The sequence below is a fragment of the Manis pentadactyla genome, chromosome 15 (genome assembly GCF_030020395.1).
Source record: "Manis pentadactyla isolate mManPen7 chromosome 15, mManPen7.hap1, whole genome shotgun sequence".
Classification (NCBI taxonomy): domain Eukaryota; kingdom Metazoa; phylum Chordata; class Mammalia; order Pholidota; family Manidae; genus Manis; species Manis pentadactyla.
The window spans coordinates 36,554,898-36,582,335 of record NC_080033.1 but is presented as its reverse complement, the minus strand read 5'-3'; the positions used below and the strand labels follow the sequence as shown (position 1 = coordinate 36,582,335).

The 27,438-nt window shown below is 52.1% G+C and overlaps 1 protein-coding gene and 1 long non-coding RNA gene across 4 annotated transcripts in view; both read left to right on the top strand.

The window, feature by feature from the left end:
* ZNF423 (zinc finger protein 423) overlaps positions 1 to 27,438 on the top strand; it is a 319,514-nt gene that overhangs the window by 135,446 nt on the left and 156,630 nt on the right. The gene's annotated exons all lie outside the window — the stretch shown is intronic.
* Positions 1,048 to 3,540, top strand: LOC130681138 (uncharacterized). The gene is made up of 3 exons (XR_008994184.1): positions 1,048 to 1,838; positions 2,053 to 2,238; positions 3,069 to 3,540. It is a non-coding gene; the product is annotated as an uncharacterized LOC130681138 (long non-coding RNA).

The following is a 27,438-nucleotide window of genomic DNA, read 5'->3' as shown; positions in this document are numbered from 1 at the left end:
CCTCCTTTCTGCCAGAGTGACTGGATCACACAGGGGACTGGGGAACTCACATTTTCCCCCCTCAGTGAAACTCCCAGACGGTGCTCAACCATCTGTGGTCCCGTGGGTCCAGCAGAGGGGGGCCGAGGAGGGGGGTTTGCCCATCAGGAGCTGGTTGGGTCAGACACTCACAGAGATCCTCTGCACCACCCTGAGCGGGCTGATTAATTAAGCAATTGCATCATTGATTCAAGGTTTGTGATTTGGTGCCAGGGCGCTGGCTGGCACGTTCCTGAGCTCTGCTTTCCTCCCCTGGGCTGTCAGTTGTAGGATCTCTTTCTGTTTTCCAGCCGGATTTTCCCCCTTGGTGTTGGCACCGGTGCATGGCAGGGAATGGAACTGAGTCCCAGCCACCCTGAAACCCCCCAGCCAGGAAGTTCGGGTGGCTCCTGGGGTGTCTTGATGGGATGGGGCTTCAGGCTCACAGCCCTGGGCAGACCCCAGGAGGGACCTTTTCTTCTCCCAGCAGGCCCCATGGGCTTCAGCAGGGGCTCAGAGACTGAGAGGGCAAGGAGCCCCCGTGGTGCTGATTTGACATTTTTAGCTGAAGACCTTTGTTCAGACCAATTTCCAAGTAGCTTTGGGTTGGAGTGCATTCTGCGTTTTCCTTTTTCTTTCTTCTTCTTTTTAAAATCCAGGGCCTATTTTTTCCTTTTTCTTTCAAAACGGTGAAATAGAATCTGACCCTGGGAATCCCATTTTTGCCATTTCTTTCCCCAAGTCACCCTCTCCTGCCTGACCAAGAAGTCCTGAATTTCCCGGCAGCCTCTGGGTCTCAGACCTTCTTCTCCCCACTCCCTCCCCGGGTCCTCTGAGGGCTACCGCCTCCCAAGGGAGAGCCGCATCCCAGCCTGGGGCCTGGTTCCGGAGCTGCAGGGCGGGGGCCGCCATTTTCCTGTCCTCCTTCCTCTTAGAGATTTTGGCCTTATTCAGGGGAGGCAGTGAAGTCTGCCCAGATGCTTCCACAGCCTCTGACCTCAGGGTTGAGAGCCATGGTAGTGGGTGGGAGAGAGGTAAAGGAAGAAAAGCTAACCCCTTTCCTAAGAATACATACTTTTTCCAGGGGAGGTCCAGACCATGTGGCAAGAACCTCTAAATTTTTTACCAAATGGAGGAAGCACTACAAGATGCCCCAACCCTGAAAAGAAGAACAAACCAAAACCAAAACCATAAAAACTACCAAAACCAAACAATAGAAATTCCTTTCTGTGTGCCTCTAAGCACACAAGGAAGATACTGCCTTTGGGAAAGAGGGGATTGCAAACTTCGGTTCAAACAACCCATCCTATTCGCCAAAATATATGGCAAACCTCCTTCCAGCGCTGAAATCTGTATGGTTGCAGGGAGGAAGGGTGGTGGGGGGAAGGCAGAGTCCTTGATCCCCAAACAGATGTCCAGGGAGGAGAGGCCAGAGAGCCTCCTCTGCGCAGTGATTTATTTTATTTTTTAGATCTATATGCTTTGGCCACATTTATTTATTTCCAAAGGGCTATTTTTGGTGTCTGCCCTGGCTCCTTTGTAGCAAAGCCCCCTTTTCTAGAATTTCCTCTCCTTTATTAGAGTTACAGCTCAGCTTTGTGCAGCCCCGGGGGAGCCGGCCAGCCGCTGGCAATTTCTCTCAGACACCCAATTACCCCCTGACGTCAGTACCTCCTCGCCCCGCTCCCCTGGGTGCCTGCGTTTTTTCCTTTGTAACACTAATAGCTGACTAGCTAAGTGCCTGTCGGTTCCTTGGCAGAGGAGTTGATTGTGTTTTCGGCTGGATACTAAATCCAAAAACTATGTAAAAATGTCAATAGGTGAGTGCACATTGATTTTGGTTAGTCACAGTGATATTTGAGCCCCTTTGGGGACTCTGTCTGGGGAAGTATTTTACAAGAAAGATAATATAACAGAAAATTACTGGAGCTCCGCGGGTCTCTGGTGGGTTTCTTAGGGGCCTGCTAAATTGCTGTAGAATCAACAAATGCTTTATTAATCTAAATTTGTGGTTTTGTTCTCTCTTCTCTTCAGAAGGCTGGAGTTTTAATGATGCCGGCGGCGAGGCTGGGCGGCGCGGCCCGCACCTTGGCTGCGGGGCTGGGGTACCCTGGCTGGTAATGAACTCCCAGAGGATTCTGGGAGCAGGGCGGCTGTGTTCCCAGCCGGCTTCCTGGGGAATGTGGAGCCGGCGCCGGGCCCGCCGCTTGCCAGGCCGAGGTCTGTGCGCGCAGATAAAGTGAGGGGCTGAGGGCCTGGAACAGCTGTGCCGGGCCAGGCTGACTGGGAGAGGCTGATAAGGGCCCAGAAGGGGCCCGGGCGGGCGGCGTGGCACCGCCAGAAATCTGACGGGGTATCGGGACTGGCAAAGAAAGTTAAACGCGGCCGGTTCCGGGGGATGGTTGGCGGACCTGCGGAGAAAGATAATGGTAATTGATGGAATCAAAGTCACAACACAGCCTTGTGTTTTCTTGGCAATTAATTCCGCCCCCTCCCCAATTTCTAACCCCCTGGCATTCTCAGAGCCCAGGCCGCCCGGTGAGCAGCCTGCACGCGCCGATAATCAGCACATGCTCTCCTTGCTTTCTGGGAGGGAGCTGGGGAGGTGGAGGCTGCGGACAGACGCACTTAGAGATCAGGTTTTAAAAAATATCTTACAAACAAACAAGTCGGAGAAGAAGACTCTGCTGAAAAGTTAAGGACATGTCACTCCGGGAGCTCATCTGATCGTCCTCTGGTAAGGGAGGAGGAAAAATCGATGTCTTTGTAAGAGTGCCCGGCGCTGCGTCTCCTGGCTGGGCAGGACAGTGTGAGTGGGCGCATCCCCGCGCACACGCACATGCACGCGCTCGCCTCCCACACCGTGCTGCCGGGGAGACGGCCCGATAATGGGACAGCATTTTATCCCATATACAGATGTGCCTACCTCTCCCGCGTGTGTTGTCCTGCCCCCCAACCCCCCTACCTTTTGTCCCTTGAAAGGCAGCCCTTCTCAACAATGGGCCAACCAGGCTGCTTCCGAGGGCTCATGCTGCCTGCCTGCTCCTTAGGTACTGCTTTCAGCCAGCCTTTTGTTGTGCACACGCTGGGACACACCTGCTTTCAAGAGACACGCGTGAACGTACAACTCCGGCACTCACACCCACTCCGCTGCCTGGCCCCAGTTTGCTGGTTCCTAATCGGGTCCCGCTGTGCCCCAGGGAGCTCCTGTGTTGGCTCCAGGATCTTCAGCAAATAAAACACTCCAAAAAATTTCCCTGGAGTCTTCTGAAATTAAAATCAGTGCGGAGTAAAACTGTGTGTCAGTCCAGTGTGCGAGGTGCAGGCCTCCAAATAGCTGGAAATTGTGTAAGGGAAGCAATCAGAAGCAGCCTTCCAGGTGATGCTACCTGGTGCTTGGCATATATGCAAGGGTCCTACCTAGTAGGTAATTATTATTGAGTAAAGGAATCTGTAAGGTGATGCCATAAGCTACAGGGACTTTTGTCCCTTTCCCACATCTTTTCTGGCCTTTCCTCTTTCTGAGAGCCACCTTTCTCCCAGCCCATCTATGGCTATGTGACATGGATTCTGTATCAGAAACCAAGTCACAGAAGGACCCAGTGGGGCAGTCTTGAGGGGCTCCTGATTGTCTTCTGGCCCCTTGTTGGGCCCACCCCATCCTGCCTTGGTGAGGGGCTGACATCATTAACCTGGCGTGGAAGCAGGGGTCTGAGTGTGCTCAGAGAATGGCGTGGGCCCTGGTGTGGGCCCTCTGCAGCCAGCCTCCTCCCCCAGGACTCACTGCATTCCTGCATCAGCCCTTGGGCAGCTCCCCCTGAGCTTTGCCTCCTCCATGGGGTGGGAGGAAGGAGGTTTGGAAAGGAGGCCCCCTGGTGACTTCTGAGCCATCAAAGCCAGGGACTGCATGCCTCCGGGCCCCTCAGCTCCCCTCATGAATGGGCTCTGCAGGCTGGCAGCTGTTTTGGGGCCTGGAGAAGAGGAAGGGGGCTGGTCCTTTGTCCCTGGAAGGAGGCCTCCCGGAGGCCCAGGCCTGCATGGCGGGCAGCCACGTTAACCTTCCACCCTGGGAGGGAGGGGGCTTGCCTGAGGTCAGGCACATAATGAGGCCAGGTCCCTGGCTGTCCCCAGCCTGGGTTTTGGCAACAAAGGCCCAGTCACGCTGCACAATGAGGGGGAGGCGGCCGGGTGGGGGTGGGTAGGTGCTGCCACAGCCGGCCTCTGTGGCCCAGGGTTTCCTTCCAGCCCACCCCATGCTGGGCACTTCAAAGGGGCAGAGGGGAGAGGCCAGCCTGGCCAGCCAGGCTTGGGCCTCCTGCTCCCAAGGCTGCCACCGGAGGTGGAAAAACACCTTGAGAAGGGGGCCTATGGAATCAGATTTCGGAACCTGGCGCTGTGGGGAGCCCTTGGTATGGGGTCTTTCTCTAGCAGTCTTGTTGGTCTTTCTCTAGCAGTCTTGTTTCACTTTCTTTGTTTGGAGCTAGATCTCAATATAGCCCAATTATTTAAATCAGAGCCTTTCAGTCAACAACAAATAACAACGCTGTCTCCTGTATGAGGCCACATGGCATGGAATTCAGAGCAACCTCTCACCCTTGTCTCAGGGTTTCTCTACCTGCTTGGTGAGGTGGCAGTGAGAAGGTATGAGCACCCCTGTCTTTCCAGTGGGAGGAAAGGAGGGAAGGAGCCATTTCCACCATGCGGTGCCTAGCTCTTTTGTCTCCCTGATCTCTTTGACTTCTTACAATAACTCTTGAGAGTTGGACGTTTGGGCCCACTTTACAGATGAGTCCGCTGGGACTCCAAGAGGATAAATAGACCTGCCTGAGATCACATGACGCCATCACTTGCCAACTCTGTGACTCTTGATAACTTACTGAACATCTCCGTGCCTCGGTTCACTCATCTGTAAAATGGGGCTACTAATAAGATCTGCTTCACAGGGGTGTTTGGAGGATGCATTGAGACGTGGTGTTTCAAGGGCTTGGAGCATGCACAGTAAGCATTCAATAAACAGGAGCTGTTGTTCTTGTTAGAGTTGTCCAGTATGAATTCTGCTCCATATCCTCTCAGCTCCAGAGCCAACACTCTTTTTGCTTCATAACCAACGAAACAAAACTCTGTAAGCTTGCCAAGGGATGGTTAGTCTGATCTGCTTAGCACAGAGCTAGAGAAGAGGCCCAAGGAAGGAAGGCATGAGGTCTGAGCCATAGTGTGAGTGGGATGTGGGGATGGAGCCAGAGGTGCCTCTGAGGGTCATGCTCTCCTGCTTTCAGCCGGGGTGTGGGTGCAGGTAGGTGTTGGGTATTTCTTGTCAACTTTTGCTCAATTGCAGAGACTGTTCTCTGCACACAATGCTAGACCATATTTTATATCTCAGAAATGCTCAAGAGGATTTCCTGAGGCCCTCTCAATACTACCCCAAGAAGCTGTTAGGAGAACCAAAAACTGCCTGGTCCCCTTCAGCCCTGCTGTGGCCCAGGGGTGCCTGTTCTGGCTAGAAGGCATCAGAGTCTTCCTGGAAGAGGAAGGCAGGGCCTCTGCTCCCTTCTCTTGGAGGCCAGCTTGGGTCCTGCTTGGGGAGTGCCCTTTGCGGGAGAGGAAGGTATGGTTCCTTTAGCCCTTGGAAGTCTGAGGGCTGTGAGAAGATGGAAAGAAAAGGGATGCTAAAGAGCATCTCAGTGCCCAGGCTGCACAGCTTGCATCCCTACTTGAAGAGGAGCAGAGATGGAATGTCTTGACATATGGGCAAAAAAGTACTTTGAGAACTGGCTAGAGGTACAAAACCATGTGTGCAGTTAGGAGTTTTATAAATCAAATCCTACTGAAAATACCCCTAGCAATTTAGTGGAACCCTTTCCATAGTCATTTGGTAGAATGAAGACTCAATGCTTTATTACGGGCATTCACTCGTACACTCAAAGGAGATTTTTGGAGCCCGTTCTCTACCAGACACTGTGCTTGGCACATGGTGACACAGAGATGAATAACAGCAGTGCTTGACCACCAGGAGTTTAGTCACCGCCTCTTCCCTCCTGCTTTCCTTTCCTCCTTCCTCACCAAATATTTATTAATCATCTTTATTCCCTGTGGTGATAACAGGGGTCCACTGAAATGAGCTTTGCTGGGGAGATTCCTGTTAGACAGAGACAGAGGAGTGATGCTGCAGACACACTGGCAGAGGGATGCTCGTGAGACTTGGCTCTCACCTTGGCCTGACCATGTGAACTTGAGAAAGGCGCTCACTGCTCTGAGTCCTCATTTGCAAATGTTGAACTGGGCCATGGCCTTGGTCAGAGATCTTTCAGTTGTAAATAATGAAGTCACATCTCAGACTGGCTTAACTATCAAACTTCAGGCATGACCTCTCATGTTCTCTTGTCTCTGTCCTCTTTGTTGGCTTCATTCTTGGCCAGACTCTTCCTAAGGGGGGCAAGTTAATCCCCTCCCCTCATTGGCTCCACACTCGTATCCTCCCTGCTGAAGTAGAGCAGCTCTTTTCTGTAGTGTAACAAAGTTTCAGGATTCACTCTGATTGGCCCAGGTTGGTCATGTGTCTGTTTTCACACCAGTGGCTGTGGCTGTGGGATACTGTGCCATTTGGCCAGCCTGGTGTCCCTGAATCACATAGGGAGGGTGTTTGCTCAAGGAAGACAGGGCTGCTTGTAACAGAGGGCAGGGATGGATGCTGGACAGGCTAGAAAGTGTGGCACATTCCACCTCAGCCTTCAGAGTTTGTTGGTGCATTGCACAGGCTCTGGACCCTGACTGGGCTCTAATCTCACTTCTGCTTCTTATTTACTGTGTGACGCTGGGCAAGTTACTTAGCTCTCTGTGCCTCAGTTTCCTCATCTGTAAAATGGAACTAACAATAGTACATATCTCATACGGTTGTACTGAGAATTAAACAAGTTAACCCATGTAAAGTGCTCAGAGCAATGCTTGACACATACTAAACATGTAAACAAATGTTAGCCATTAGTATTTTTATTAATTCACTCACTTATTCATGTACTCTGTTGCATTCAGACAAGAAGTGAATAAATATAATATCTTGCCCTTATGGAACTCACAGAGGGAGTCTGTGATTATTTTTTACTCATTTACTGAAGAAGTATATACTAAGCACTTACTATGTGCTAGGCACAGTGCTAGGCTATGCTTGGGACACAGGCATGAGGAATTTTATTAATGCTTAATTTGTCTTCTAAATAGCAGGGACAGTAATATCTTCTGAGAGAGACTTCATAAAGGGAATAGGTGTGGAAATGTGTTAAAAATCTGAAAGTGAGTTTTTTATGTGGCACATTGCCAGTGGGTGGGCATCTGCCTGCCTGTCGGCATTGTCCACCCCAGGAGTTTAACCTTGCCCAGCCCCTCCTTGTCCCTTTCTGGAGTCTTCCTCCTGTGTGGCTGGTCCCGTTGGCTTCTGTGTTTGCTGCCATCAAGAGGGATGAGGTGGCTTCAGGGCTTCCCTGCTCTGGCTGGGGAGGGAGGGGTATTATGCTTGTTTCCAGGGTTGGTCCTTGGGTGGGAGCCACTGGGTCCCGTGGATCTCATTCCCTTGCCCCACTGGGGCTTGCTTCCTTGTAGGTCTTGGGCCTGGCTCTGCTGTGGTCCTGCTGGGTTTTTCCTGCAGCTCTGTGCACCAGGGATGCATGCTGGGATTCCGAAGGAGGAGAGCGTGCAGAGGGAGAAAACCTCATTTTCTCCCTTCCAGCTCACAGGTGGGGATACTCACATATGAAGTGTCCTTCGTAAAAAATGGGGCAGTGGGGCAGTAGGCGTTTGATTCCTTAGCATCAGGAGAATGCTGAGCCATTGTTCTGAGCTCAGTCGCAGGCCAATAATCATCACAAGGCAACTTACCTACACTTACCTTGTGCCAGCCACCCTGCTGATTCCTTCTTAGGTACCATATTTGAATACCCTCAACCTCTCTCTTAGATACTTTGGAGATCCTTTATTTTTATCTATCAAGAAACTGAGGCCCAGAGATGTTCAGTAACTTGCTCAAGGTTGCCCAGCCAGGATGTAGCAGGACCCAGTGGCAAAACCATGTCTGTCTGACCACAGATCCCAAGTTCTTGGCACTGAGTTGTACTGTCCCATGGAGTGAATGTTTGCTCAGACTCAAGTGTCTTTCCAGCTGGGAGGGGCCCAGAAGGTACCTGGCTGATTTTCCTTCCGCAGGTTAGAAATTTCAGACTGGTAGACTAGAGTGATTCTTTGTACATACTTTTTGTATATATGTTTCCAACCTGAGTACATCTTTTTGGGCTGTGTTCACTCCTTTCTGAAGGGCACCGCTGTTCTGGTTTAGCCAAATCCTTCTCCACCGACTAAGGGATGGCCACTGCAGACTCCCTCCTTGTGACCAGAAGCCCAAAGTCAGCCATGAGCTAGCTTGAGAGAGGGAAGTAATCAACGACCCTGATCAGACGCCTGTGCCTCAGGCTGGAGCTGTTGGCTTCTAGGGGAGGTTGCCCCTCCTGTCTCCACACACTCCCGAGGGTCTGAGTCTGGCGAGACAGGAATCTGCTCACAGGAATTCATTAAGTTTGCCTGCAGACCTCCTGGCCCCTCTCTGGAGCACCCCCCACCCCTGCATATGTGTTCCTCCCCGCCAGCCTGCTGTCTCCAGTCTGGGGGTGCTGGGGTGGGCAGACCCCCCCAGGCTGCTTCTCCTTGGCTGCCACCCGTTGCAGCTCTGTTAGGCCTTCCCTGAGTCAGGGCCTGGCTGCACAATTCAGTCTTGGGTGGTTGGGGGCAAGGGGAGGAAACACCCCTTGCTTTCGTTTTTCTCCTTTGAATGCTGGTGGCTGACATGTCTGTCCTCTAGGTGGGAGAAAAAGAGGCACACTCTTTGGCCTCCTTGTTGTGCTGTCTCCATCTCCTCTGACCCTGTTCCCCTCAGGAATGCTACTCAGTGCTGCTTGCATGAGCTTGTCCTGGGGAGTGGGAAGGCTTCCCACAGGCCTGCCTCCAGTTCTGTTTTGGGCATGAATAACTTACTTGCTTAACCAACAGTACCTCATTGCTACCTCCTCCAGGGCCTCTCTGGTTTGTACCTTTTTATCAAAGGTATTTATGATCATTATTAGTTTCATTGTTATTATTACTATTATTGTTGATGGAGTGGAAGCTCTAAAGAATCTTTGGAAGATGGTGTCACACCATGGAAAGTGTGACAGTCCTGTGTTTGAATCCTTTTTCTGCCCAAGGCCTATGGTCATTAGCAGTTAACCTACTTGTGAGCTCTAGTTTACCCTTCTGAGGAATTGGGCCACTGAAGCCTCACTTGTGTGGTGATGTGGGATTCTGAGTGTGAAGGGCCAGCACAGTGCCTGGCACAGTGGGGCTGCGGTCCATGAACGGTGGTTCTGTTTTCTTTGGCCTGGACACCTGTTTCTTTGGAACAGGACACCCCCAAGGGATGAGATGGGTGTGGAGAGGAGCCTTCCCCAATGATGGTAGGTGGGGCAGTGTGAAGCAGTCCTGGCCACGGTGCCTGGGTGGACCCAGGAGAGGCGCCACCTACAGTCCTTCCGCTGTTGAATTCTCTTGGGAGAGCTGGCTCTTGCCCTGGGAGCCCCTGGGGGCTTGTGGGGTCCAGAGATGTGACCATTATGAAGAAGGACCCACCCTGACTTTTCTGTCTGTGCTCCTCACAGACCCAGGTACATGTCTGGCGATACCCAGCCTGTCACTGCCCTTTGTACGGTTATGTGGAGATCCGGCAGTGGAAACTCCAAATGTGCCACAGAAGTTGTTCACTCTTAGGGACTACTAGCCTCTTCCTGGGCATTCTTGGGTGAAGGGGGAGGGCCGGTTTGTTCTCACTGATGTGGTAGGTACCTCCGAACCCCTGATGTCACAGAGAGCAGTCATCTAGGAAGGTGGGCTTTGGTCTCTCTGAAAAATAGTCTAGGAAAGCAGCACGTTTTTACCCAAATTCTTTATTATGCAACCCCATCTCGGACCCACGTGTGAGCCAACACAGGCAAACAAGAACACATGCCCCTTACCCTGCACCCACGCTTCCTAGTGCTCACCGTTATGCGTGTGTTCACAGCTAGGCTCTCTTGAGGTCCCTAGTGTGCCGGCCCCAGGGAGTGACCTCCCAATGACCAGGGATACCTGAAGAAAGTCCTACAACTTTGAATTTGTCTTCTGCTCCCCTACTTATCTATACCACCCGTGAATTGTTTTTCCTTTTCAGTGAGTCACTCATTTATCACGTGAATAACAGTTATACTCCATTGTGTGTGATGTGTTTTAAGTGTCTCAGTGCTTTATTTAAATCATTAGATATTTTTAATTTACCACCGTTTTGTCACCCTGTCCTGGAACTTCTTCATTTATGAAATATACCTGGATTATCATAACTGGGGAAGATCCCAGCCTCAATTTGCTGCGGGCGGAGCCTCTAAGGCCCACCAGCAAGGTCTCTTCCGAATGGGCTCCCACTTGGGGCCTGCAGTTGGCCTCCTGGGCCCAAAGCTCGGTGGACTTCCTTCTGTCAAGCAAGAGGGCGGGTTTTCATGTGTCTTTCTGTCAAAATTATCCTCCTGGCTCCTCCCTTTGATACAAAAGGCCCAAGTCTGGGTCCAGAGTAAGTTATTTGTAATGCATTTTTAGAGTCCATATTGCAATATTAGCCATGACTGTCTGCTGTGTAGAAAAAGGGGGAGTTTGCGTTTGAAGTTTAATCCAGCTTCTACTTAAGCTCAGTCCCTGGGCAATCCTTTTTTCTGCCGCTGAGCTCAAACAGCCGGTCCTCAGGTTTGATCTGCTGCCCCACGGTGCCCTGCCCAATGTGAATTTGAAGAGTTTTTTTTCCCCCTCTCAACCAGGGAGACTTGCAAAAAAAAAGAAAAAAAAAAGTCGCTGTGGTCTATGGTGTCAGCTCCCGTGGTGGATCCTGGTCCCTCCTGGAGCCCCTCTGACTGTGGTGGGCTGGGGCCACCCAGCCTTCAGCCTTCTGAGGGGGGCCATGTCCCTTCCTCGGGGTCTCCGAGGAGCCCCTTTGAGCTCTCTCTGCTGGGGGATGGTGAACACTGGGGAGCCTGGGAGTCCTGTCTGGCATGTGGGGGGCAGAGAAAAAGGAGGGAAAAAAGGGAGGGAAATGAAAGACGTGAGTTTGTCGGGAACTGGTGCTGGCGGTGGAAACAGGAGCCACAGCAGGATGGAACCTGGTGGCCTTCAAAACTTTTCTTCTCCCCTCTCACCACATGACTCGGAGGATGCAGGCAGTAATTAAAGGCCCCCCGGCTCCTCATTTTCTGTGCCCACGTCTTTGATCTGGCTCATGTTGGGCAGCTATTTTCATTGTTCCTGCCTTTCTTTCATTCGTTTTTGATGGCAGAAATGATGATCTTTGATTCCAGAGTCGGAGGTGGGCAGGAGAGTGCTACAGGTCTTACATAATGCATCTTTCACATCTTATTTTTAAACGCAGGCATAATCAGGGCTGGACAGAGGCTGGGCTTGATTTTAACTCATGTTCAGGAGAGGCAGTTGCCTGCCCCGTGGTGCTGGTCTGGGGGTAGGTGGGGACAGACTGTCCTGTGCCACTGAATGAAAATTACTAGAGGAAGCATTTTCCCCCTCCATCCCTTTCTAAATATAACCTGGAGGGAGTTTTTCCTAATTGTTCCCTTATGGCCAAAGATGTGCTGAGAGCTTGCAGGACAGGGAAGGCTTAGCCCGCAGAGCTGGACTTCTCTTGGTGGCACTGTGGGAGGCCCACACACTGTTTATTAGTGGATGTTAATAAACTATAAGGTTCAAACCACAGGAGGAGGTATATGAACCGGTAACTCAGGTAGCCAATATAAAATGGAGGCATTGGCCCAGGAAGGTGGGAGGCAGAGGGCTGGGTGTCACCATCTGGTATGTTTGTACATCTTCCCTACAGAGCAAATGCAGGGCACCTGCCAGTCACAGGTCCTGTGGGATGGCCAGAGGTCCCTGTGGTAAGAACCAAGAGGTGTGTGGCTCTGTAGGGACCGCCAGATCAGGTGATGATGGCGGTCGGGCAGCTGAGGGGGCTGGGGGTGGGTGGGTGGCGGTTACCTGCCTGCTCAGGGGTGCCACTGCTCCTCAGTTCCTGCCACCGGTTGCCTTGCTGGAGGCTGGACCTTCTGTTGCTCAATCTTCCAGATTTCTAAAAGAAGTCAGAAATTTGGGTCGTTATGGGAAATCTCTCAGAGGGGACGATGAGGAAGAAGTCTTTTTGTCAGAAGACAGTGATGGCAAAGACTGGGAGGTGGGAAAGCCCTGACTGTGGAGGCAGAGCCGCATAACTAGTAAATGGCCAAAAGCAAGGCCATGAGGAATCAAGGTGGGCCAGGAGGAGAGGCTGGGAGGCCTTGAAAAGGCCCTGCAGCCCCTGCATGGGGCTGACCAGGAAGACCTGTGGCCCGAGAATGGCCTGCTCTGAGCTGGATGCCGGGGCAGTACGTGGCGGTGAGTTGCGTGGGGCTGGCAGGGGACTGCTCATGAGGTCTGAGGCCACGCGTCACCTCTGCTGAGTGCTAGGTGTTTCATGAGGACGGGGACCCATTCTGCTGCTGTGGGTACAGGTCCCTGTGAGAACTGCCTTGCCTTTGGGCAATGCTAATGGGACATTTCCTGGGAGGGTCCCAGGCTGGCCTTCCTGCCCACTTACCCCAAGATCAAGTACCAGAATTTTCAGGCACTGAATGTTGTTGTAGATATTTTTTGAGCATCTACTATGTGCCAGGCTCGGTGCTAGGTCTACAATGGTGAGCAAGGCAAGCCTGGTCCATGGGGGAGGATGATGGATGAATCGCCACATAACTACATGTATCCCTGGAGGCATGTAAATGGCCTAAAGGAAGACCATGAAGAATGAGAGAAGCAAAGCCTTCTCTGAAGAATTGATTTTGAAAATTTGGGTAGAATGAATAGAAATAACGGTGGATGGTAGTTCAGCGAGAGTGTTCACAGACCCCAAGGCAAGAAGGTGTTGGCGTGTTGGAAGACTGTCATCAGGCAGTGTTACGAACGTGCTGATGAGCAAGGGGCACATGCAGAGGGGTGAGGACCAGGTCCTGCAGGGTCTCGTGCACCAAGGTGGAGGCACTGGGGGTCTTGGCACATCAGATTTGCTCTTGGAAGTTTGTGCCACTGTGCTGCAGAGGGTGGGTGTGGGCCAGTGGGGAAGCAGAGATGGTGGTGCATGTGGTGGAGATGGGGAACAAAGAGTCTATTCAAGGGCCATTCTAGGTGGCAGAATTGACAGGACTTGAGGTGGATTAAGTACTGGGGCAGGGGAGTATGGGCTGCCAGGATGACCCCAGGGTTACTGGCTTGGGCCATGATTTAGAGCTCTTTTCTGTAATGGGGAGGCCTGGAGGAAGAACAGGACTGGGGTGGAGAAATCTTTCCCCTGTTCTGACAGTGATAGGCTGGGGCAGGGGCCTGGTGAGGACAGTGGGGCATAAGGCCAAGGAACCAGAGCTGGCTGCTACTCAGTCCCACTAGACCCCATGCTGCATGAAGACAGGGACTCCCTGCTTTGTCCCCAGCTGGGTGCACCTAGCCCAGTTAGTGTGTGCTGAGGGGACCTGCTCCATAAAGCCACGGAACAGTTACAACCTGTTGGGGTGGGGTGCTGTTTGACCCTTGAAGACTGTGCCCTGGGCTGCCTTCTTCCTCATCTTCTGCCCACTGCTGGCCTTTGAGCTTGGGTACCTGGCTGGGCTGCCTGATGCCCGGATGGAGGCAGCTGTCCAGTGTCCCTTGTACCCTTGTAAATCCTTCTGACTGGCCTGGCTGGGTCTCTGAGTCTGGGAATGGCCAGCAGCTGTGTTGATGGTGCCTGTGTTTCTGCCTTTCTGGGCCGATGCGGGAGGGCTGCACATAGAACTGCTGTGCCCAGTGCTGGCAGGCGGCCCTCAGGCTCCCACTGCTGATGGGGTCCCTTCATTTGTGAGCCACTCTCTTGGGTTGGGGTGGGAGTAGGTATTGCTCAGCCTGCTGAGGCACCTAGAAGTGGTTCACATCAGGAAAGGACTTCTGGGCAGTGGGGTCTTCTAAGAAGATGGGGCTCCCAGATGGGTTCCATACTCTTCATGAGCCAGGTTTCTGCTGCCAGCCCAGGGCAGCTCCCCTCCGTTTGCTGCTTGGGGGTGAGAAGCCTGATGTCATGGGACCTCTCTCATCCTGACCAGCACCTTGTGGGACTTAGCTCCTTTCTTCTTCATCCCAAAGGCAGGCTTCCCAAGACTGACATGATCAGTGCCACTCAACCACTGATGGTTTTCTGGCCTGCAGCCTAGGGTCTTTTCATCTCTGCCCTGTTTCTCTTACCATCCATCCTTCGGGCTAATGGTAATCACGATGGTTTTAATGTCCCTTTCATTTTCTCCAGGGCAATTTGAAAATCTAAATATTCTTCACTTATCTGGATGTGTTATTATAATTTTACAACCTGAGAATTCAGTAGATGAAACAAAGGCAACATTTAACTGAGTTTTGAGAAAAAAATCCTCATTATCCAAACACCTTTTTTTTCCTGTGTACGTCCTTTCTCTTGGTCCTTGGCCACACACACATGTGGGTTTACAGGATTATAGCCAGAGGTAATCTAATACTCTCTGCTCTTTCGCCCAGCAAGGTCATGATCTGACCTGCCTCCAGGGTCTGTGGTCCATGTAGCTGCTCTTAGCGGCCATGTGAAGACCCCGTGTGCAGTGGAGATGGGATAAGGTGCTCAGCATCACACATGGCACGTGGGAATTGCTTCCTTATGTGTCCCTTTGGACCCTGAACCGCCAGAGGTGACTGTTCTCAGTGTGCCTTTTGGTAGAGAGGAAAGCACCCTGAATTTGGTGTTGGGAGACCTGAGTTCTAGCTGTTGCCACAGAGGGACTGTGGGTGAACTGGGCCCTTTGTCCCTCAGGGGTCAGTTTCCTTGTCTAAAGATGAGGGTGGATCTCATCTACCTCTGATGTTCCAAGCTTGGGGATTCCAACGAAGGAATATCCTTACATCATGTACAAGTATTAAGTCTGCGAGTATAGTTATGTTAAGTTCTTTGTAGCTCTCACTCCCATTGTGATCTTACATTTCTCTGATACGGTTTTCCGATCATTGCTTCCCACAAGACGTGGTGAACTCCATGAGGGTCCACCTCAGCTGCAGCCACCACTGAATGGCCCCGTGGTGAAACACAGAAGTACTGTTGAGTGAAAAGTCAGATAGCAAAGTTAGTGGCAGGCCCCAGGCCCCCCTCTGCTCACGTCCACAGTTATAATTGGTGACGAATTACAGGTAGGTGGCCAGGGCAATTCCCCAGTCCTCTGGGTCCTGCTGCTCTGCACCCTTGAGAGGGGCTGCTTCTTTTTCAGGGTCAGAAGCAGGTGGACAAACCTGCTGGATGCATCCTTAGCTCTGAGGCACCCTTGGCTAATACAGAGGCCCAGGGGGGTTGGGGGGCCTAGGGAGTCTGGATACGGAGGGGTCTCCTATATGGCCACTCTGTTGAAGTCCTGTCACCTTCTCAGAGCCACCCGCGCAGGGCACAGCTATCATAGTTGTCATCATGACATGATAACTGCCATTTATAGAGTGCTTACACCATGCAGCATCCCATTCCATCCTCACAACAGTCCTGGGAAATGGGTATTGTGACCACCATTCCCATTTTACAGATGAAGAAACTGAGGCTCAGAGAAGTTATAATTTGCCCGAGGTCACACAGCTGGGAAGTGACAGAGAAGGTGTTTAAACCTGGCAGCCCTTCCTCAGAGCCCATGCTCTTTGTGACTGACCCCCACTGCCTCTGACAGCTTGGCACCCCCACAAGCCTCACGCTCCTCCTCCCATCTCTCAGGCCCTCCTGCCATGCTCCGTGACATCCCATCTGTTAGAAGTTCTGTTCTGGCCAGATGCAATGCCCCTCCTGGGACCCCCAGACTGGGGCAGTTGCTATAGAGGGAGGTGAAGGGAATTCTCAGACTGGTCGTTGCTCCAGACACTGGCTTTGCAAGTATGACCTGGGGGGGGGGTGGTTCTGCCAGCCCTGGGCTCTTCCCTGTGGCTGGGCTGTCTGTGTGCATAATGAGCCCCTGCCCCCACTCCTCTCCCTGAGCAGGTGGGATGGGATTTGCTCGGTCAGGCTCCCTGAGGCTCAGCAAGCTGGGCAACCTTGTCCATTCCTGGGCTCCTTTCTCCCTGTGGTTGGGAGAGGGGCGAGGAGTCAGGTGGGGAAGGAGGATTGCAGGAAAAGGCACCAGGGGGAGGGAGCAGGCAGGGGGTGGGCAGATCCTGTGAGAGTGGAGGGAAAGGAAATGGGGTGAGGAGCCAGCAGACACGGGAAGGGAGCGGGAGATGGCTCTGAGAGGGACAAGAGGGCCGAGGGGAGACACTTTGGGGATTAGACAAGTGTAATGGAAGGGAATGGAAGGGGCACATGTAAGAAAGGAGGAGAAAGATGTGGGCGTGTGTGGTTGTGGAGGGGGCTGTGTTAGGGACAGAAAGAATTCTGATATTAGAAGGCCAGAAAGCCCAGCATCCTGACGCCCACAAGCCTCCAGGAACCTTGGGCAGGCACTCAGAGGTGGCAACGGAGGCTGGGGGTGGGTAGGTGTGCCTGTGGGCTCGGCTCCCTGGCACACTGGGCTGGAGCTGGCACTTTGAAGTCGCTGACATTTATGGTGAAACGATCTGGTCTGAGGTCTCATTAGTCTCTGCTTTGCTGCACACACCCTGCCATTTAATCTCCCCATCCATACTTCCAACACCAAGGTTTGTAAATCTGCCCTGTTTGCTTTATGAAGTCCGTCGCCAATGCGAACTTGACAGCGTTAGAGTTGTTTGTCCCGCCGTCTCCCCACCCCTAAAAGCACTCGATTACCACATCTCTGCTGCCCAGGGGGAAGAAATCTGCCGAAGGAGAACCCCCGTTTCATTTTCCACTTAAACTTGGGAAAGGCTTAGTCTGGATGCTGGTGGATTTCATTTTCCCCAAACTAGTGCAGCTGTTGCACTGCTTAGGGCAAAGAAAGCCTTTAGTGCTCAGTTCTTTCCCCCAAACCCACCCTTCGTCTCTTGCCTGCAGTCCTACTGGGACTTGTACTGAATCTCCCATGTGATTCTTCTGCTTTGCTCACCTGAAACCTGAACCCCTGAACCTCAAATTAGGGAGGTCTTTTGGTCTCCTCATTGTACAGGCCTGCTGCCCCAACTCTGGGGTTCCATGGAGCTGAAGGACGTGCAGTGGGACATGAACATTTCTCAAACAATTCTTTCTCCCTGTCTCTCCCTACTGGCCTTGATCAACATAGGTGCTTGTTGTATTTTACGAGGGGCTGATGGTTTCTGCTGGGGAGACTGAGACCCAGAGAGAGACCCAGTGGGCTCTGAAGCAGCTGGGGCTGGTGTTTCTGAGTCAGCATTCACAGGCAGTTCTGAACATTTGCATGGAGTGAGGACTGATTTTTGTGTCTCACATCAGATTCTCATGGTGCTTCTCATTCATTTATTCATCTATTCATTCAACAAATAATTGAGATTGGTATCCCAAACTGTGTGCCAAGGCACCCCAGCTACAGCTAACCCATAGGAGCTCTGATGCATTTTAAAATTTCAAGGGGAACACAGTAATACTGAGCATCTGCTGGACATGACATGAATCCTAGCTCAGGGCTCTTCTCAATTTCAACATTAGGTCTCTCTATATTCCCTTTGATGACATCATATCTGTGCAAAGCTGGGCTTTTGTGCACTGGTCACTGTGCATAAAAAGCAATACTATGTAAAAATCAATATGGAAAAAGAAATGAGGATGGTGAGTCCAATCCAATTTCAAGGTTGGAGAAGTTGTATGTTGCCCAAGGGAAAGATGACTTTGGGGGTTGAGTTTGGGGAGCTTTACCTTGTAGCAGTGGGAAGGCCTCAAAGAGATTTTTAGCGGGGCAGTGATGTGAGCAAACCTGTGATCCACAAAGGTCCCTTGGGCTGCTATGTCTGGATTAGCCTGGACACAGGGAAACATGTGAGGAGGCCACTGCTGTGGTCCAGGGAGCCAAGTGACCCGTCAGCCCACCAACCACAGTGTCTTGGACTTAAGTGACAGCAGTGAAGATGGGGAGTCCAGTGGACCTGGCTGATGGCAGAATGGACAAGACTTGGTGCCTAGCCCAGTGCAGAGGTGAGAGGAGAGGGAGGACCACTGTCTGGCGTGGGGACATGATGACATAGAGAGGGCAGAGGAGGAGTGCAGGCAGGGCTCACATAGCATAGGCGGCCAGTAAATACTTACCCGGTTTCATTTTTCTCATTCACTCCTGGTTTACCTAACGTCTTATGTGATCATCTGATGACCTGGCTGTTATCCACCTCCCTTACCAGACTGTCAGCTCCACGAGGCCAGGGACCTTTGCCTTATTCTTTACTGTGTCCCTGTCACCCAGACTGTGTCTCACACAGAGGTCAGAGGCTCCCAGCTTTCTCGGTTCACAATGCCTCACTGTCGGTGATTTTTGTCATGACACCTCCTACATCAGAAAAATATCTAACAGTTCTCTTTGTTAACCAGGTGCAAACAACAAGCATTTATGTCCTAACAACTTAGTAGCTGCTTGAAAAAATAAAACACATGAAACTCAAAGAAAAACACATCTCTTCATTTCATTTTTAGATAACCAAATTACTAATGGAACATGTCCAGAGGCAGATTCTGACTCCGTGGGTCCAGGTGGGGCCCAAGATTCTCCATTTCTCTCAGACTTCCAGACAGTGCCAAGCCACTGATCCAGGACTGCATTTTGTGTGGGTGACTGTGATGGCTGCTGAGCCTACCATCTCTGCTCCTTTCCGGACACCCTTCCCACATCTTTTGCTCTCTTTAGAGAGCTTTGCCAGCCCTACAACATGAGTTGGAAGGTCCCTGTGATGTGGTTTGAGGAACTCACAGCTGCCCCCATCTCTGTGAACACAAATCCTTGTCACACCTTATCTAGGGCTCTAAGTGGCCTGATTCTTGCCGAAGTGTCAAATCGTCATCAAGAACATGGTTGTTCGTGGCTCCTACCAGCAAGGTGGTCTTGGTGGACCTAATGAGTTCTAGAAATGCTTGCTCGGAAAGGATTGCTAGTTGTTTTATCATCTAGAGTCAGGTGCCTCATGATGGCTGTGTACCCATCTTAGACCCAGAATGCCAGGAATCCAGCAGACTGCCAGACACTTCTGGCTTCCCTTCTGGGAGTCAGATCTCATATAAGGGGTTGCTTTCCATCTCCTGGCCTCAGTGGCCAGAGCTCTCTCGTGCCAGCTCCTGGCTGTTATGAGTCTGGGAAGGTGAGTTTTCTGGTCACATGCACAGGTGCACACACAGGTATGTGTACGCACCCCAGTTAGTGTCTCGCAGAGCTCCCCAGCATAGGTGGAAGGGCAGGAGGTTGTCCCCAAACCAGCCCACCTATGCTTCCTGTTTCCTGGAGAATTCAGTCTGTTCTACCGATTCTGTGAGCATACAACACAGGGCTTGGGGCCAGAGCTGTGCTGTTCTCATTTACTCACTGCATCAATGAGCAATTGGTAAATTTATTAATTAATTCATTCCCTAGTGCTACAAGTGCTTTTTCACTCGCTGGGGCTGATGTTCCGAGTTGGAGGGCCAAAGTAGCTGGAGAAGACTTCGGGAGGAGGGGGCATTGTGGTGTGTATATGAATGCATGTGTGAGCAGGTGCATGTGCATGTACAGACATTTGTGCAGAGTGTGCATGAATGTGTGTACAAACATATAGGCACACACATGTCTTGTGTGTAAGTGCATGTGCACAGTGGGATCATATATGCAAAGCTTTGGTGCCAGTAACAACGGCTTTGGAAACCCTTCTTGTCTGTATGGATTCCAGGCTGGAGGAGAGAAGCGGCTGCTGGGTAAGGCAGATTTTGTAGCTTGGCTTCGTGTGCATGTGAGCACTTGGGTGTGTTTTAATTAACTAGAACATTTGCCTGGAAATGAGCAGCGGCAGCAGGCGCAAAGGCAGCTGGAGGGGGTGGGGCCGTGGCAGGCATGGTGGCAGAGGCTGAGGCAGCCAGTCTCCTGAGTTTGCATGGGCCCTGTCCCTGCTGATGGCACCGTGGAGTGATGGAGTGGCAGGCTGCTTCTGGTTCTGGTCATTGGCCCAGCAGGAAGGGGATTCTGGGAGTGGACTGAATGCTCTAGAATTCTCAAGACTCCTAACCCAGTAAGGTGGCCAGGGTAATGGTTCCAGCACATGGGTGAAATGTGCAGCTTCTGACATGCATCCAGGGCAGGCTTTGGACTTATGAACCATGAAGAACTGACTCTATCCCCAGCCTAGCACCTGGTGCAAAATGGAGCCTCTGTAAATGTTTATTACATGGATGAATCAACAGATAGAGGAAACCAAGGCTCAGGGAGGTTAAGTGTTGTCTCCAGGGTCACACAGCATGTTGGTAGACCAGCTGGAAATTTGTACTTTGTTTCTGGTACTGTTTCTATAACCCTGTAATGTTGCACGAGGGAATGCATAGCATCATTTCAGGAGCAGATGAATATACATACAACAGGGTTGTGCATCTTGCCCTCTGCCTTAGACAGTTCTTCCAGTAGTCTATCACCATCCTGTCCATTTGGGTGGTGGGAAGGATGGGCTTCCCAGGGCTTCTTGAGGTGTCTTGGGGTGGTAGTGTCTTCTCCCACCAAGAGAGGTGGAGGAAGGGGTGGGGATACCCAGAGGGAAGGGCTGGGGAGCTCACAGGATGGAGTTATTGGAGAAACTCTCTCAGTTTTAGTACTAGATTCCCCGCAGACCTCCCCTTCTCTGCCTCCGGTCTGTTCCAAGGGCAGGGCATCAGTCTTTGCTACAGTCTGCCCCTTAACACCCCCAGAGTGGTGTGTCACAGTGGCTCCCTCATTGGTCCTTGGGCCTTTGTTTTCTCTTTATCCCATTCTACTCAAAGGCCCCTGCCTGATTATTTTGCTGAAATACAGCTTTGTTCATGTCTGTCTTCTGTCTTGCAGTCCAGGGGTGGACTCTGGGGCCACACTGCCTGGGGTCAGATGTAGGTTCTGCCCATCACTGGTTTTGTGACGTCACCTATTGGAGCCTCACTCACCTCACCTGTAAAGTGGGACAACACGCTGTATACATATCAGCTGCAATTCACCAGGTACCCATGGCTGGAATCACTGACTCTTTAGAGACATAAAATGGGCCATTCCTTACCCTAGCGCACTGTTTATACAGCATGCTGAAAGTCCCTTAGGCATGCTGAGATGCTTGCAGTAGGAGGGCCCAGTGGCACATAAACCAGGAAGATAAAGCAAAACTCTGTTCTCACACTCTTCCTGGGCACCTGCTCACAAGGGAAATAGTAGGGAATCAGAGGTACTGTTTACATAGCATTTCTCTGTCTTTTGCTGAACACATAGCTAAATGCATATAGGTTAAAATACACATGGTAGAATTCCTATTATATCTACATTTGCCTTTTATCTGTTAGTCTATCTGTCAATCAACTGGAATAATTTCCATTTTCATGCCAGGTGCCTTTTCTTGCTTTTGCCTTTGCTCTTTCCTCTGCCTAGAAGGTTCTCTCTACCCGCCTCTTGGCCTTTTATTTTTTCCCATAAATTAAGACAAACCCTATCTTTCCTGTGTGGTGTCCCTGCTCGGCAGGTGAGAATCAAACTCTCTGGGCCTGCGGGGATCCCTTTTATGGTTTGGCTTGCTTTGGGCACTTTTCTCAGCCTCCTTTTGGGAATAAGCTCCTGAAGGCAGGGCCCTGGGTTTCTTCTTGGGCACACATAGTGCCCAGAACTTGGTAAACCCTCATCAGTGTTGAAAGAATGGATGACTGGATTGGGATTTGCACAGTCAAGGCAGGAAGAGTTTGTGCATGCATGCATGCATGTCTGGTATGTGCAAGTGCATGCCCATGTGTATGTGCACACATGGGCATGTGCGGCCCAGCAGCCTGATGCTCATGTCTCATTGGCTTCCTGAAGAAAGGCGCCCAATTTAATTTTTAATTAGAAATCAAAGCAGTGAAAGAATGGGCCTCCACTAGCTGGAGGTTTTTCTCAATGCTGGAGTTCTCCTTAACCAGCACTCCCAGTCTAGGGCAGCCGCTGGTAGGGCTGGACACTGCCGCCCATGCTGGTTAGTGTCTTAATGCCTACAGAATTATCATGTAATCATTTGGTAATGGAGCATCAGGATTTTGCCTGTGCAGCAATCTTTCCCTGCCGTTGAAAGCAGTTGCTGAGGAAGAGAAGTCGGAGTTGACCACAAGCACACCTGAGGAGTCGTGGGGTTCCCACACCTTTTTGAAGAGCTGGGGTCCCTGCCCTCTGGGAGTCCTGCTGGAAGTTCTGGCCTCCGTCAAATGGGATTACCTGTGGCCTTTTCTCCCAGGCTAGGGATGTGTTTAGCATATTTGTTGCAGGTAATATGACCTGTGCAGATTGTGTCAGGTGGGGAGTAATCACCTGAGTACAGGAGATGGGCGGGGGGCAGCTGGGGGAGCCTCACCTGCTGGTGGAAACCTGCCCTTGGGCTTCTGGGCTCCAGCAAGGATCCAGGCAGGTGTTGCGATGCCTGCAGGTCTCTGTAGCCTCCAGTAGGGCGCCTCCTGGTGGGAGTTGGCCGAATACCGCACATGTGGTGGGGGGCTGTTGACGCTCTGGGGACTTGTGCCGATGCTTGAGTGTTTTTGCAGGAAGCCTTTGAACTGTGGGTGAGTACTTTGGTCAGCTACAGGGCACCCTGGGGTGGAGAGCACAGGCCCTCAGGCCAGGCAGTCTCGGCTCCGCCACTGATGTGATGTGTGACCGTGGGGAGATTACTTTCTAACTTCTCTGTGCCTCACTTTCCCTCTCCTGGAAAGCAGGAATACCAGCAATATCTCCCCCAGAGGGTCACCGGGAAGATTAGAGGCAGCATAGGTCCATCATCTCTTACTCACAATTCTAATTCCCAGAGACCTGAAAGGTATTTTTTTGGGAACTCATTTGGCAGCATGATTTGACCTGGCTGATGTGAAGCTGTTTACAATCTTTACTTAATTCATGTTGGTGAATAGCTCTATGTTTTGCAGAAACATCAAGGTGCTTGTTTGCTTCTAAGGTGTTCCCAGATACTTTGGAAATGTATTGTATTACCTTTCTAGAACCTGAAAAAGTGTGAATTCTGGAATGATCTGGTTTTGGAGGTTTAGGGTAGGGAATTGTGTACTGGCAATGTTAGGTGTGTGGGGAGCCTCACACAGAACAATACCCAGTGGATGTTTGGTGGAGCCGTCCTTGGGCCCCACCAAACAGAGCTGCATTGCCTCATCTCTGCCTTTTCCTTTCTGCCTCTCACTCTGGGCTGTGCACTGTGGGGCCCTTATTTGCCCTTAAGCCATCTTTGCTCAGTAGGTGCACACATGCATGCACCCTGGTGCCGCCCCTCCTGCCATTCCCTGGTAGGATGCCCCAAAGCTTGATTTGCGTTTGGGATGTGGAGGAAGGGGGACCAACACCTCTCTCAGGCCCCGGGGTTGGCCATGGGACTTGAGACCCATTGTTTGTCTCCATGTAAGAGATGGCTGCTGTCAGGTTCATAACTCCCTGCAAGAACAGGACCGGAAGGGCCCCCCTTTACACACTGACCTCCGCCTCTCCCTTGTCCCGCTGGAGGGACACAGCCCCGATACGTGCTGATGCCATTTCTCCTCCCCACCCCCGTGGCCAGGCATAACTAATGAGGGAGGCGTCCCCTTCCTAATGGGGGAATCCTATTTCCTCCACCGCCACCTTCCAAAGAGGCTGTGGGGTGTGGAACTGCATCTGCTTGTGAAGGCAGGCAATTAGGAAAATTGGAGGTGGACTGCTCTTTATTTATACTTTTATTTTGACTCCCCAATATGACACCTCTTTTGAGATGCTTGACCCCCAACCCCCCACAATGTTTTTGAGATGAGATGCTTATGTGCTATCCCTGCGCCCCCCCTGCCTCCCTCAACCTGCTGCCGAGTCCCTAAGGGAGCTGAACATTTCTCATCTGGGCAATACCTTTGCTTATGTCCTCTAGGTACAATTCTGTTCATACCACACCAGCTTTTTAAGGAGTACCCCCTCAAAAAAAAGGGATGCTTTAAATATCTTGCCTCAAGCCAACTTGTCAGCTAGCTGTACTTTATCTCTTCTGTTTGGGTTGTAAAACCCAGCAATTAAGAAAATCCCTGCGTCCGATTAATTGTAGCTTACGTTGGCTCAGAATCAGGCGGTGCACCATATCACTGGGATTTCACAGGTTTTGGGATGGGGGGAGATGGAGCACTTGGGGAAACTGAGCCTCAGCTTGCAGAGTAAACTTGTTGGAGATGGCACGGGGCCATAGGGTACCAGGACTAGAAGTCAGGGCCCCTGCCTCTTTGTGTCCCTATTCCTCCACACTGGAGCAGTTTCTGGCATCTGAACCTCTCTGCTGTCAATGAGGCAGGAAGAGTAGCCTCTGGTGGTCTGTGAGGTGGGCAGGTCCCCCCTCCCATTCTTCCTGGATCGTGGTCCTGAGGAGTCTGCTGCCTTGCTGGACCCGCTGGCTGAGCCTAGATGAGCGTGGATGTAGACTGCTTACTCTTGGAGGAGCTGTATTTTTTTCTGGCTGTGCTCTGTGGTGTCTACACTGGTCTCTTGCAAAAGCAGGTTGTCTGAGGGTTGGGGCTGGGCAAACTTTGGCCTCAACCAGTTGACAACACCTACTATGTGCTGTCAGGTCACCACAGCTCTCTGTGCAGGCAAAGATGGAGGCAGTGGCCCTGTGGAGCAGCCATGCCTGTGTGCTGGTGCTCTGGGGGAAGCAACTATCCCAGCATGAGCCTCCTCTCCTCTTGTGGCCACTGCCCAGATTTAGGGGAACGAGCAGGTTGTGCTTGCTGTCAGAAGCTCCTCCCAGGTGTCTCAGTAATCTCACCTGTGACCAGGACTCTTTGTGGTTCACAGAGCATTTTCATAACCATATTCTCCTCCAACCCTCATGCAGTCTGTGAGGCAAGCAGAGCCCAGTGAGTAGAAACTGAGGCTCAGAGCAGAGGGAGACTTGTGTGGGGCCACACATCTGGGGAGCAGGGAAGCCAGACCTGCTGGGCTTCCGTGTATGGGGTGACACTGTGTGGAGGGGGCTAATACTACCAACTATTTTTTTCCCTTGTGGTTCTCTTCTGAATCCTTACAGTAAGAGAGTGAAGTTTGGGGCTCTCTGAGGGTCTTCTGGATCCAACTCCTGCCTCTTGGGCCCAGACCCTGTAAGGAGGGGTGTGTACCCACCTGGGTCTGTCTGGCCAGGCCACGTGCTCCGGGCTGCCCAGTCAGCTGCCAGCTGGGCTTGGCTCAGGGGCACCTGAGGACAATGCGAGCCTGAAGAGTCCACTGGGGCCAGTGTCCTGGATCTGAGTGAAGAAGGGACCCCATGTCCTGCTCACTGTGTGTGGTGGCCAAGCCTCTAGGGAAGTCCAGTAGGAGATGAAGCAGATTCGAGACCATTCTTTGCTCCCCCTACCCTGCTCCCCATGCTTACTACCATTTGGGGGTTGGGACAGGCACTGAACCAAGTACTTCCCAGACGTCATCCCCTTCAATCTTCAGGTTGAGGAGGGAGACTCACCCATTGTTACCTCTTCATTTTACACTTGAAGTTTGTGGCTTAGAGAGGGAGGTCACTTTCCGTAAGCAGAGCCAAGACTCAACCCCAGTCCATGCACTTAACCTCCCCTGCTCATGCTTCTTTTTCCTAAACAACCAGTGCTTGCAGGGCTGGGGGGTGGGCTGGGGGAGTCTGCAGGATGTGGGGTCTGTGGGCATTGGTGAGCTAGCGAAGGAGATGTTGCCTCAGCTCCTGTTGCTCCTACTGAGGCTGCAACATCAGGTGGCTGAGTCTCCTGCCGCCTGACAGTGTCTTTGCTGGAGCTGGGGTGTCAGCCTGGACCTCACCAGTCAAGTGGAGAAGGGGATCCCTAAACAGGACTGTTAACACTCAAGGCCAGCCCAGTAGGACCTGCTGGGTGGAACTCGTGTCTAGGCCCTTCTTCTGGACACTCCCTGTGGGTACAGCTGCGCTGCCCGTATAGCAGATCCCGGATGCTGCCCATGTGAGGACAGGGCAGGGTGGGCAGGAGTCCCAGCCTGGAAGGACCCGAGACTTGCAGACTCAGTGCTCCCTTTGGGGGCTGGCCCATGAGCATGGCAGCTTGAGCCTCCCCCTCCCACATCTTTTGGTCCTCAGCTCCCCAGTTTGTGAAATGGGAAGGGTACTTGCTGACCCCCTTCCCAGCATTGAGGCCTTTGTGAACCACTGTGTGGGGAAGGGTTGCTCTCTTGGGTGGGTTGGGTGGTCTGAGGCTCTTGCTGTCCCAGGAGCCAGGGGCAGCTGCAGGCCCCTCCATGCTGGAAGTGCTCCTCAGGTGCTGGTTTCCCCTTTCGTCCTGCACCCCTCTCCCCACTTCCCACGTCCCTGGTCCCCGGAGTCCTTCCAGAGGAAAGTTTGCAGTATGGAGAGCAGGCTGGGCAGAAACTGTTGCCATGGGAAGGCAAGCAGTGGGGCCGGGCAGGAGCATGCGGCTCTGAGCCACGCAGACGCATCCGCGAGCTGCCTCTGCCACTCGCCACCCTGCCACCCCAGCCCGGCCTCCCCAGTCCCGAGCCTCAGCTTCCACCTCTGGGACTTGGGAGTAACAGTTGCACTTATCCACGGGGTTGCCGTAAAGGTCGGACAGAATGGGCTTTTGGAAAATGTTGTCAGACCCCGGGGTCTGAGGCCTTCCAGAGGCTCCCTTCCTCCTGGTCAGTTACCCCTGACACCCTGTTTAATCTCTTCGATTTCCTTTTTTTTATTTCTCCTTCTTCGCTGTGGGGATTAGGGTTGGGCAAGAAATCGAAAGCTGTAAATGCCTAGCTCTCATTTGGTTGTGTCACTGACCTCTGTCTGACCATCCTCTGGGCGTCAGTGCCCACATGGATAAATGGAAACGTCCGCAAATGTTTGTTTGGTTTCGCGCTGGGCAGTTTACTGGCTCTCTGTAATTGAATCGGCACCACAGTTCTAGGAGGCTGCTGTTGTTTCCCATTTTATGGAAGAGGAGATGAGGGCTCGGAGCTCCTACGTGGTGGAGCCCAGATTTGAACCCAGCCTGGCTTATGTCCTCGTGGGGCTGAGCACCTAGGGCAGCTGTGGGCTTAACTACATTGCTGTAGGTTGGCTGGGGGTCTTAGAGAAGGGAGGGTGGGCTTGGCACTGGTGATGGAGCCAGCATTCTGGCTTCCTCGCCAGCCCAGGGGTAGCCACTGGCTCAGGCCCACCCTGGCATCATGCGTACCCCCTGCCTTTTTTTACCCTTGGCCCTCGGTCCCCCTTCCCTGGCCTTTCAGGCTC